Source organism: Bos indicus, chromosome 23 (assembly GCF_029378745.1).
Source record: "Bos indicus isolate NIAB-ARS_2022 breed Sahiwal x Tharparkar chromosome 23, NIAB-ARS_B.indTharparkar_mat_pri_1.0, whole genome shotgun sequence".
Lineage (NCBI taxonomy): Eukaryota > Metazoa > Chordata > Mammalia > Artiodactyla > Bovidae > Bos > Bos indicus.
This window is the reverse complement of record NC_091782.1, coordinates 17,505,790-17,518,658: the sequence shown is the minus strand read 5'-3', so window position 1 is coordinate 17,518,658 and position 12,869 is coordinate 17,505,790. Positions and strand designations below refer to the sequence as shown.

At 46.6% G+C, this 12,869-nt stretch overlaps 1 protein-coding gene across 18 annotated transcripts in view; it reads left to right on the top strand.

The window, feature by feature from the left end:
• TRERF1 (transcriptional regulating factor 1) overlaps positions 1–12,869 on the top strand; it is a 209,617-nt gene that overhangs the window by 130,634 nt on the left and 66,114 nt on the right. For all 18 annotated transcript variants that reach the window (XM_070777995.1, XM_070777987.1, XM_070777994.1 and 15 more), the window contains one exon: positions 10,509–10,623. The gene's annotated coding sequence lies outside the window, so the exon portion shown is untranslated. The remainder of the gene's footprint in view (positions 1–10,508; positions 10,624–12,869) is intronic.

Here is a 12,869-nt window from a genome sequence, read left to right as displayed (position 1 = left end):
TTTGGTGTCGTGAGTCTCCTGCCTCCAGTTTTACTGAGAATGGCCATGCTTTTTTTTTTTTTAATTATTTATTTATTTTTGGCTGCGCTGGCGCTTCGTTGCTGTGCCCAAGCTGCAGAGCCCAGGCACCATAGTTGTTGTGCGCGGGCTTGGTTGCCCCAAGGCATGTGGAATCCTCCTGGACTGGGGACCAAACCTGTGTCCCCTGCGTTGGCAGGCGGATTCTTAACCAATGGACCGCCAGGCAGTGTCGAGCACATATTTTTGATTATTCTAGAGTGAGGTTTTTCACCTTGACACTACTGACGCTCTGGACCAGATGATTCTTTGTTGTGCTGTCCTGTGCCCTGTAGGATGTAGGGTGTCTAAGAGCATCCCTGGCCTCTGCCCATATGTTGCCAGTAGAACTGCCAGCTTTGACAACCAATTAATGTCTGCAGACATTGCCATTCCCTTGAGGGGCAAAATCTTCCCAGGTTGCAAACTACTACTCTACCATGTGCTGGAAGCCCCGCCCCCAAGAAGGAATTATCCAGCCCAGAGGATACCCTGCTCAGAGCAGCACTGATGGAGACGTTCTATTTTGGGCTGCCCAGAGGTAACCACCGGCCACATGCGGCCATGGAGCACTTCAAATGTGGCTGGCGCAACCAAAGGACTGAGTTTTTAAAGTTTATTTCATTTTAGTTAATTTTCATTTCAGTAACCACTTCAGTAGGCTAGTGGCTACCATCCTGGATAGCACAGCTCTAGAGAAACCTGTGTGGCTCACACGTTAGTGTCACACGAGTCATCTGGGGAGAGCAGAGTCTGATTCAGCAAAGCTGGGGTGAGGACTGAGAGTCTGTGTTTCTAGTGAATTCCCAGGAGATGCCAACCACAGTTTTAGTAAGATGAACTAAGTCTCTAACCTGAAGAGTCTATAAACACAGAAATGCAGGTCTGCCACCTGGAAGGGGTTGTTAAAAGACACAGTGGTGTAGTTTAAGTCATGGGAAAAATATAGTCTGTCAGACGGATATTGGTGTGAATCTGCTGTTACTCAGCTGTGCGCCCTGGACAACTTACTTAACTTCTCTGAGCCTCTGTTTCCTCATCTATAAAATGAAACAGTGACCATTCCCACCTTGCAGTGTGATTCTGAGATACTCTACTTGAAAGCACCAAGCCCAGTGTCTGCCTGGTCCATACTGGGCCCTTGGGAAATAACAGCAGGTATTACTAATCCATCTGAAGAAAAGGCATCAGTTGGACCTAGAGAGTGTCATACCCAGTGAAGGTAGTCAGACAGAGGAGGAGAAATATCTAATGACATCCCTAATGTGTGCAATCTAAAAAGAAAAGATACAAATGAACTTATTTACAGAATAGAAGCAGACTCATGACCTTAGAAAAGAACTTATGCTTGCCAGGTGGGAAGGATGGGAGTAAGGGATGGTTAGGGAGTTTGGGATCAACATACACACGCTGCTATATTTAAAATGGGTAACTTACAAGGCCTTACCATATAGCACAGAGAACTCTGCTCAATGTTCCGTGGCAGCCTGGATGGGAGGGGAGTTTGGGGAAGAATGGATACATGTATATGTGTGGCTGAGTCCCTTTGCTGTCGGCCTGAAACTATCACAACATTGTTAACTGGCTATACTCCAGTATAAAATTTAAAACATTTTTTTTAAAAAGGCACAATTTACACACATCAGCCCTGACGTTCGGGCCATGCCTGAGACAACTGCTACCCCCATCAGAAACACTCAGATGTTCTTTGGAAAAGCAGGTCCCTGGGCCCAGCCCACAGCTGCTGAGTCAGAGCCTCTCGTGGTGGGGCCCTGGAAGCTTAGTTTATTGTTGTTTTTAATCGAGGTAAAATTGACATAGCATAAAATTAACCACTGACCCTGTTAAAGGATAGAGGTCAGTGGCGTTCCGTGCATTCTCAGTGTTGCGCAGCCATCACCTCTGTCTGGTTCCAGAGCATTTTCATCACCCCGCAAGGTTACCCCATACCCCTTAAGCAGCCACGTCTCATTCACCCCCCAGCCCCAGCCCCTGGAAACCACTGGTCTGCTTTCTGTCTCCATGGACTCACTGGTGGGTATTTCAGATAAAACGAACCATTCAATATGTGATCTTTTGTGTCTCTTTCCACTTAATGTTTTCAAGTCATTCATGTTGGAGCATGTATCAGAAATTCATTCTTTTGATGGCTGGATAATATTCCATTGTATGTAGGTACCAGATTTATCTGTTCGTCAGTTGATGGAGCATTTGGGTCATTTCCATTTTTGTGGCTGTTGTGAACAAAACAGAGCTGCTTTGAACATTCGTGAATGAGTTTTTGTTTGAGTACTTGTTTTCAGCTCTTTGGGGTTTATACCTAGGAGCAGAATTACTGCTCTTAGGGGTCACTGGTAACTCTGTGTTTAAGGTTTTAAGCTGCACTATTTGCTAGGGCAGCTTGCACCATTCCTGCCGGAAATGCAGAAGGGTTCCAGTTTCTCCACACCCTCACTGACACTTGTTGTTGCCAACCTAGTGATTACGAAGTGAACTTTGTCCTTAACTTCTCCAGGTGGTCCCTCTGGGCGCTCGAGCCATATTCAGGAGAGCTCGTGCTACAGTGGGTTAAGTGATGGTCCGGTTCTCAAGGGCGGTGGGATGTGGGACTTGGTCAAACAGTGCTTTTGTTGGGCTGGTGAAACCTAGCAGGAATTGGCGTTGTTCCTGTGTGTGTGATTAAGAGGTTGGATTTTTTTCACTCATCTTACTGTCTTAGTCCATTTGGGCTGCCACGAAATACCACAGAGAGTGGCTTATAAACAGCAGAGGTTTATGTCACACGATTCTGGAGGCTGGAAGCCCAAGATCAAGGAGCCGGCATGGCCGCCTTCTGTGAGGGCCCGTCGTCTCATGCATTGCCCGTGCCTTCTCGCCACGTCCTCACGTGGCAGGAGGAATGAGGGAGCTTGTGGGGTCTCTTTGATAAGGGCACTAATCCCATTCGTGAGACCCCCACCCACCTTCATGACCTAAACATCTCCCAGAGGCCCCACCTACCAATCTTAACCAATTTGGGGGTTAAGATTTCAACGTAAATATTTGGGAACGGGGGAACCATAGAACATTTAGCACGTAGCACTTTTTCCTCTTTAGTAAGGGGAGCTGAGTGAGTAGGGGTGACTTGCTCTCAGCTTGCCCTGGAAAGGCCAGATCAGTTGCAGATGGCTTGCCCACACCCCGGGTGAGGTCCCCCCACCCTTGTGCCCCATGGGCAAGTTTCAGCAAAGCACCTCAACCTGCAGCTTGGGGCTTGGCCTGGAGGGCCTGTGCTGGCATGAACTGGCTTTGAATTCTTCTGTTTTAATAAAATGTCCTGTGAAATTTTGCATTCTACTGCATAGTATAGCTGGACCTGACTTTATTTTTAAAATTAGGGGGTATCACCCCAGAGAGTTAAGTGTATTTCAGGAACATGTCAGGTTAATCCCGTGGCTCTGAGGATGAAGGTGATAACCTGGGGTTAGTGGGCAGAGGCGTGTCGGGGCGGGGGCTGCAGCGGGAGTGCTTTGCGAAAGGAATAGTATTCCTCTCTAACAATGAGGATTTTGTTTCCCTCTTCCGGAATTTCCTCAAATTTAATCTCTGCGGTGGAAAACAACCTTTAAACGATACATTTATCCACCAGGAAAGGGAGCAAGGTCCTACTGTTACTTACTCCCTGGGCCACTTCAAGACGGCTCTAGGGCAGAGGTCCAGTACCCACGGCCTCCTTAGGTCAGCGGTTCTCAGCCTCGGCCACGTGTTACCATCTTCTGGCAAACTTGAAGCACTGTTGTCTAATAGGTTTTGGTGAAACCCAAGTATTTGTGTTTTTTAAAGCTCCCTCAGGTGGTTTTGATGTGCAGACAGGACTGAGAACTGCTGTGCTCACCCATGGGACATGACGGTGCAAAAAGCAGACGCTTGCCCATGCCCTCAGAGAGATTACTGTCCTGATTGGCGAGGCCCATTCCTTAATCACATAATTAATTAATTGCAACTGTGATAAGTACTGTTCCAACACTTGCTTTTTGGAGAGTCAAAGACGTCTCACTGAAGCTGTACTCTGAAAGCTAACTAGACATTAATGAGTGGGGAGCTAGGAGAAGAGCGTCCTATTGAAATAGACCAGCATGTACAAAGGCCCTGGGGTAGGAAAGAGCTTGGAGTATATGAAAACCTGAAAGACAAGCTGGATGGAGTTGTGAGCGAGGGCATAGGAGTCCTGAGGAGGTTGGAGAGTGGACGGAGGTCTGCCATCCACTGTTGATCTACTATGAGTCCTCTGAAACACTCTCAGTGTTTGAGCTGCTATATGGTCCAGCTTCTGTGTTCTGGAATACCCAAGAGCATGAAGGCCTGATAAAGTGGCCACACGTCTCCCATAATGGTCTGGGCAGGACCCCCCTCTTCTAGTCCTGTGAATTATTCTTGCCTCAACTTCCATGGAGGTAGGAGGGAGGCATCAACAGAGGAGGAGAGCTGTCTGGAGAGAGAATGGGGATTTTCACTGCATCAGAGAAGCTTCTAGGCCTCCCTGGCTGTGGATGTGTCTCACTTGAAAATTAGATCTTCCACAATGTCACCATCATCTCTATGCAGGAGAACTCATTGACAGGATGGGTGGCCCTCAAGTGACTGGAGTCTAAGATTTCTCACGGCATTGATTACTCTCCACCCTGTTTCTTAGATGTTCTTATATTAAATTTACAGATTGAATTCCTCCTCTTCCTCCTCAATTTCTTTCTCCTCCCCACTCCTGGTCTCCTCTTTTAAAAATCTGTGCCAGTTTCTGATTTCTTGTGGGTGGCATGGAGGGAATTCTTTACACTTCCTTGGGCCCTGCTTCCCATTTCAGAAGCTCCACAGTTATCTCCTCTGTCCTCTCCCCTCTCCCGGCTGCACCCTGCTCCTGGCCCAGGGGGATGGGAGCAGTTCTTTTCAACTGTTTTGTGGCCGATGGGGACCCTTCCTCTTTGGTTTGAGCCTCTTGATAGCCATTTAAATTGTTCATGTCTCGTATTAGACTTTTCCCTCACAAGGCTCTTAAATCTTCATTCTCTCCATCACTCTAACAGCAGAATGGTCAGTGAGGCAATGTTCGTCACCACTGTGTGCAGAAGGAGAGTTGAGGCCCTGACAGCCGTGTGAGGACAAGGGAAATAGTCTGGCCTTGTTTGGACAAGGGAAATAGTCTGGCCTTGTTTGATGGCTGGCTGCCTGTTGGTCCCTGGAAAGTCACAGAGCCTTCCCGGGCTGCATGCTCATTGGTCGTGTGGGAAAGAGCTAAGATTTCCATTCCTGTTGTTGGAAAAGATTGAAGGCAGGAGGAGAAGGGGACGACAGAGGATGAGATGGTTGGATGGCATCACCAACTCTATGGACATGAGTTTGAGTAGACTCTGGGAGTTGGTGATGGACAGGGAGGCCTGTGGTTCATGGGGTCGCAAAGAGTCGGACATGACTGAGTGACTGAACTGAACTGAAGGTGGTGCAGTGCTAAAGAGGAAGGGCTTCCCAGCTTCCCATTCTGGCTCCAACGCTCAGGTCTGGGACAAGTCTGGGATGAACCAGCAGACCTCTGTCTCCTCACCTGTGACCTGGTGGTACAGCAGTGACCCCGCAGGAGTGTTTTCAGGATTTGGGCACATCCGGGAAGGCCCAGCACCAGGCCCTGTGTCCAGACCTTCAGGATGTAGTAGTTGTTCCATCTCCTCTACCTTCTGGAACTCGGCTGCTTGCCAGAGGGAACCCCAGCCATGAGTGGTGGAGCTGGAACTGGAATCTGAGTCCATTGGCTGCCAGCCCTCAGCCCCTTGGGTGGAGCCCTCTGTAAGTCCCATTCAGAGAAGGTGGACCTGGGACTGACAAGCGTGACTCAGTGACAGTCAGCCCTGGTGTGGTGGGACTGCCCTCTGGGAACTCTGAGCATAGCGGTAGGGAACCCAGAGGGCACAGGAAACTGAGTCACTGGGAACCCTGCGCTCTTGCAAAGCTGCCCTGAAGCCCCCATTGTTGTTACTGTTGTTGAGTCGCTAAGTCGTGTGTCTGAGTCTCTGTGACGCCCTAGACTGCAGTGTACCAGCTTTCCCTGTCCTTCAGTATCTTCCAGAGTTTGCTCAGATTCACGTCCATTGAGTTGGTGATGCTAGCTAACCGTCTCGTCCTCTGCCACCCTCTTTTCCTTTGCCTTCAGTCTTTCCCAGCATCAGAATCTTTTCCAGTGAGTCAGCTCTTCACATCAGGTGGCCAAGGTATTGGACCTTCAATTTTAGCAACAATCCTTCTATGAATATTCAGAGTTGATTTGCTTTAGGATTAACTGGTTTGATCTCTTTGCAGTCCAAGGGACTCCCAAGTGTCTTCTCCAGTACCACGATTTGAAAGCATCAATTCTCTGGTGCTCAGTCTTCTTTAAGGCCCAACTCCAAAATCACCGTAGATGGTGACTGCAGCCATGAAATAAAAAGATGCTTGCTTTTTGGAAGAAAAGCTATGACCAACCTAGACAGCATATTAAAAAGCAGAGACATTACTTTGTTGACAAAGGTCCATATAGTCAAAGCTATGGGTTTTCCTGTAGTCATGTATGGATGTGAGAGTTGGACCGTAAAGAAAGCTGAGCACCGAAGAACTGATGCTTTTGAACTGTGGTGTTGGAAAAAACTTGAGCGTCCCTTGAACTGCAAGGAGATCAAACCAGACAATTCTAAAGGAAATCAGTCCTGAATATTCATTGGAAGGACTGATGCTAAAGCTGAAGCTCCAATACTTTGGCCACCTGACATGAGGAAGTAACTCATTGGAAAAGACCCCAATGCTGGGAAAGATTGAAGGCAGGGGGAGAAGCGGATGACAGAGGATAAGATGGTTGGATGGTATCACCGGCTCGATGGACATGAGCTGCAGCAAGCTCTGGGAGTTGGTGATGGACAGGGAAGCCTGGTGTGCTGCAGTCCATGGGGTCACAAAGAGTCGGACATGACTGGGATTGATCTGCTACTACTCACATCCATACATGACTACTGGAAAAACCATAGCTTTGACTATACAGTCCTTTGTTGGCAAAACGATGTCTCTGCTTTTTAGCCCCCGTACCACCTGGGAAATAGTGTCATGGCTTCCTGCTGATTTCTATGCTGAGAGAGGAGCTGAACTGTCTTCACTAACTGGTGTGTGATAGTAATGCTGCCACTTATCCAGGGCTGGGTGGGAACTGGGAAATGTGCTCAGTCAGAGACCCACGCTCTTGCTGATCTCCCAGCAAAGAAGTCACTGCTAACTCCATTTTGTGGAAGGTTCAAGCCAGTGAGGGGCGGGGCCAGAGTTGAACACAGGTCTGGTTGGCCCCGGGCTTCCCTGATAGCTCAGCTGGTAAAGAATCCGCCTGCAATGCAGAAGACCCCGGTTTGATTCTTGGGTCAGGAAGATCCGCTGGAGAAGGGATAGGCTACACACTCCAGTATTCTTGGGCTTCCCTGGTGGCTCAGCTGGTAAAGAATCTGTCTGCAATGCAGGAGACCTGGGTTCGATCCCTGGGCTGGGAAGATCCCCTGGAGAAGGGAAAGGCTACCCACTCCAGTACTCTGACCTGGAGAATTCCACGAACTACATTCCATGGGGTCACAAAGAGTCGGACACTACTGAGCAACTGAATTGAACTGCTTGGCCCCAAAGCTCACGCTCTCTGCATGAAAGTGACCTTCCATAAAGTAGCATTGACCATGCGGCTTTGAATGCTCATTCACATCCCCAAACCCACACCCACTATCTGCCTATGTCAGCACTGACCAGCTAATTTTCACCAGTGGTCAAATTGGATTTGGCCCAGTTACCACTGTTGAAGAGAAAAATAGGTAAATCCCAAAACTTGCTGTAAGTTGAGAGGGTGGGCATGGTGGCCCCTTTGTTGGATGCCCTGTGCCAGTTTAGGAAGAAGGAAAATTAGCAGACACACATCTATCTTTCTTTCCTGGCTTGCTCTAGGTAACTTCTTGGGCACTTTTGGAAAAACCTGCACATCTGTAATGCATGCCCTGAAAACCACAGCAGTGGAAGCGTGGAGTGAGGTCAAGAACCGATTTGATCCCTATTGAGAGCCTCTTTTCATAGCTAAAACATTCCACGCTCTTTCTGTCATAGGATCTTGGCACAGGCTGTTCATCCTGCCTACAGCACCTTTTCTTTCTATCTTTTCCCTCCTGCTTTCCCTATTTTGCTTCACTAATTTATTCTTAGGGCTCAGATTAAAGATTAGTTCTTTGCAAATGCACCACTGACCCTTTCCCGTGCTAGGTCTGCCTCTGATATATACTGTTACGACAGTCATCATGCTTTCTTCAGAGCACACTGCTATTATAGTTCTTTCTGATGTTTTGATGTTGGTTTCCCCAGTAGAGGAGAAGTTCCATGAAGCCAGGGATGACATCAGTCTCAGCTGTTGTATGCCTAGTGCTTCGTACTTGCCTGCTCTGTACCAGCCACTCAGTCAGCAATGGATGGACCACTGGATGGTTGGATTGATGGACGGAGCTAGTTAACTTCATTTCCTTTCCCTTAATTCCAGCCAATATACTTGTCTTACAGGCAAGGGAGATTGGGATCGCCTGTTTATATATCTCCCTTGTGTCTCTTTCAAGAAGAACGCATTTTGGGACCATTAGAATGTAACCCAGCACCTGATATATAAAAGCTGGTGGTGTGGTTGTTTAAGCTAATCTCGCCTTTGAGACTGGATCCAAGGGCTTCTGCTCCTGTCGGGGAGCTTGGAGAGTTATTTTCCCATGTTGAGAGTGAGGATGGCACACTTCTTCATGGAACCTGACGGGGGTCCATCCCTGCTTCCCGGCTCATGCTCTGGTTTAGCTTCTTGGTAAGGTCTGCTGTGGAAGTTGCCAGTTACTCTGTTGACTTATTTATACATAAATAGTTATTCCCATAACCTTCTCTTCGCCAACGTTCAGAGATAATGATAGACGATCTTTATAGCATCACAGACGTCACTTCAAAAGCATTCTCTTGCTATAGGAATGTTTATGATGTGCTTATCGCTAGAATTTCATGAGAAACAAACTCCCAAATTGCAGATGATTTAGCATTTGAAGCAGGGAGTGAGAGCGTATATGTATATGCATTAAAAAAAAAAAAAAGACTTTGAAAAGGGAAGTTTTTCTTCTGCAGAGATATCTTCTTCTAAAGTTTAAAATAAGAACTACTTAAAAGCTGCAAGTTTAGAGGAATGAGCACTTTCTCTTAAGCATTCAAATGGGGGAAAATGACTTGTAATCTCTCCCTCAAGTATTAAGGCAATAGGCATTTAAAGGCTTTTTTGGGAGCTGGCTGTCACAGACAAAAGATTTCTCGATTTAAAAAAAAATCATTTTTATAGCGTTAAATAGTAGGAATGAGCAGCAGCAGCCCTCTTGACATTTTGGAAATGATTTATTTTCTGAAACGTCTCAGTCCATTTTAATAGATGACACTTTGTTCTTCCCATTCTGGGCGGTCGCTTCGGCTGGGGTTGCCATAGTTACGCTTAAAAGTTCAAGGCAGAGCAGGACAGGGCTCCAGGCACAACTTCTGACTAGGTTCCCATGAACCCAGTGAGTTGGTGCCACCACCTCTGAACAAACACCCCAACGCCACACTTTGCCAACATCTATGCCATATCTCTTGCTTGTTGGAGAGAGACTCTCTGAGCAATCTGAACTGTAGTCTAGAGGGTGAGTTTGACATCTTTTTGTTTTTAGCCACTCTGTCTCAACCAAGAACTCAGCCAGCCATCTTAGGAAAGTCGCAGATTGTGTAAACGTTTTCCTATAGTGGTGTTTCTCAGCCATGGTGTGTGGAATGGTGCTAGTCTGCAAACTGTTGACCAGATCAGTACAGAAATTGAGAGTAAGCCCTGAGATGCTTCCATGCCAATTTGACCAAGTAAGCTGTTGAATCATTAGAAGAAGGCTTGTACTTTGTGTGAATATCTTTGTCACTTCATTTTTCTACCCCTTCCTTTATCTTATATTTTATAAAAGTATTCATCTGTGATGGATCGGAAATTGAAACAAAGAACTGGTCCTTCATCGCAAATAGCTTTGAGAAGCCCTGTACTGTAGCACTTGTAAGTTGTCTCTGCTCCCTGTGGGACAGGTAGGCTGTTGAATGAATTTGGGGAAATCGCAGCACTTACCAAATTATCTTGTAATGAAACGCGTGTACATCTCTCTCTGTCTTGCTAAGCTGTTGTTGCTTGAGAGCGGGGACTGCGTCTAATTCATCTTTGTAGCCTCGTTCCTTAGATCCCTGCCTGGCACAGTGGAGGGCGTGGGAAACATCCATCCCGTGCACGTCTGCTCCCTAGTGACATGAAAGTGGGTGAGCTCCCTTGGCATCTGGATAGTGTCCTCGGCACGCTGGTGATGGAGAGCTGGGAACAAGCGATGGAGTGGCTTTCTCTTCTCTTTTTCCCACAGAACCAGGCCTCCTCTCCCCACCTGCCCAGCAGCATGAGAGCAGCATGACTGGCCGGCCGCAGGAGAAGCCCCCAGAGCCAGGCCCCCATCTCAACCAGCTGCTGCAGAAGTCAAGGTAAGCTCGTTCCCCTTCTCCTGGAAGGTGTGGGCATTTTTCACTTGAACTAATTTGCTATGATTTTATAATCATTTGCCATGTACTGGAAAAAGAGTGTTTACTGGGATATGGGTAGACTGAAAAGGTGCATGTCAGTCTAATGGGGCAAAATGTCTTTGTTTCGGTTAATGGAGAAGCCAGTGATGAAGCAGAAAGGACAGGGAATTGAGTTTCTGGGGACTGAAGCTGTCATTATTCCTCCACCACCTGCTGAATCTGGGACCTTGGACAGGTCTTTTAGGGATCAGGTATATTGGGCTTTCCTGGTGGCTCCGTGGTAAAGAATCTGCCTGCTAATAGAGGAGACTCAAGTTCGATCCCTGGGTCAGGAAGATCCCCTGGAGGGAAGCGTGGCAACCCACTCTAGTATTCTTGCCTAGGAAACGCCATGGACGGAGGCACCTGGCGGCTACAGCCTATGAAATCATAGGAGTGGGATATGACTGAGTGACCAAACAACAACAGCATCCAGGACTCTGGGGGTGAAGGAATCTCTGGAATAGGATAGAACTGGGTGGATGGCCTGGGACTCACAGAATGCCCTAGACAGAGTCTCCTTTCCCACGCAGGGTTGTAAGGGGCCTTAGAAGGATCAACCAGGCCAATTCTTGGCCAGTGTTGAACAGTGAATTGTTAGAAAATTCCTGCTAATATTGGTACAAATACTTCCTCTCTGCAGTTTCTGTCTTTTCTCCTCTGCTCTGCCACATGGAGCCACAAAGACTGGGCTTTCAAAGACTCTTCCACATGACCCTCTTTGAATTTGATGATGACTGTCATGACTCTGCTTTTCTTGAAGAGAAAATTCTCTGTGGAGACTGGTGCCACTCACCTTGTTCTCTTGTCCCCGCCATGTTGGAAGGGTCTTAATCACCTCCAGTTTGGTCCTGCCAGTTGCCCACCTGACCTGTACCTTCCTCAACACAGGCTCCATTCACCATTCATTCTTCAGGACATACTAAGTTCCCCCTTTGTGACAGTCACTGTACTAGACCCTGGAGATACATCAGTTCAGTTCAGTCGCTCAGTTGTGTCTGACTCTTTGCAACCCCATGAATCGCAGCACGCCAGGCCTCCCTGTCCATCACCAACTCCTGGAGTTCACTCAAACTCACGTCCATTGAGTTGGTGATGCCATCCAGCCATCTCATCCTCTGTCATCCCCTTCTCCTCCTGCCCCCAATCCCTCCCAGCATCAGAGTCTTTTCCAATGAGTCAACTCTTCGCATGAGGTGGCCAAATACTGGAGTTTCAGCCTCAGCATCAGTCCTTCCAAAGAACACCCAGGACTGATCTCCTTTAGGATGGACTGGTTGGATCTCCTTGCAGTCCAAGGGACTCTCAAGAGTCTTCTCCAACACCACAGTTCAAAAGCATCAATTCTTCAGCACTCAGCTTTCTTCACAGTCCAACTCTCACATCCATACATGACCGCTGGAAAAACCATAGCCTTGACTAGATGGACCTTTGTTGGCAAAGTCGTGTCTCTGCTTTTTAGTATGCTATCTATGTTACATCAGTGAACAAAAAAGACAGGGCCTTTGTCTTTTTAAGACAAAACAGATATAGATCCTTGGAAAGATTTTGAAATAAGCACTGAACCATTTCTATATGCTCTTTTTAAATATTTTATGTTTTCAAATTTTTTCTTAAATGTTTCGTGAGTGCTTGAAAAAGTGTGTACTCTCCAATTATTACATATTTAGTAGTTTTCTATATATGATCATTAAAATAATATAGTTCACTGTGCTATTCAAATTATGTATATTATGTCCTTTTCTGTTTTTATCTGCCTTTCAATTATTGAGAGACCTGTTAAAAATCTCCTGTTGGATTTGTCCATTTTTCCTTGTACTGCAAAAAAATTTGTATATTTTAGGGCAGTGCTATTTGACACATAGATACTTAGAACAGGTATATCTAACTGATGAATAGAGATTCATTTCCACCATCTTTATATACTTTCAGTTTTTTCTACTGTTTCTTTTTGATTGAGATTTTTTCCTTCCTCATTCCATTTTCTGTCTTCTTATGTAGAAGTTATGTGCTCTGTGTCTGTTCTTTCAATGTTTATCCCATCTATTTTAATAGGCATACTTAGCAAAACAAAGTATAAAATGAAACAATGTCTTTACCTTCCTGCCCCAAAATTCAAGAATCATAAACTGGTTTAATTCTAACCACCGCTTCTTCCGACTTATGTA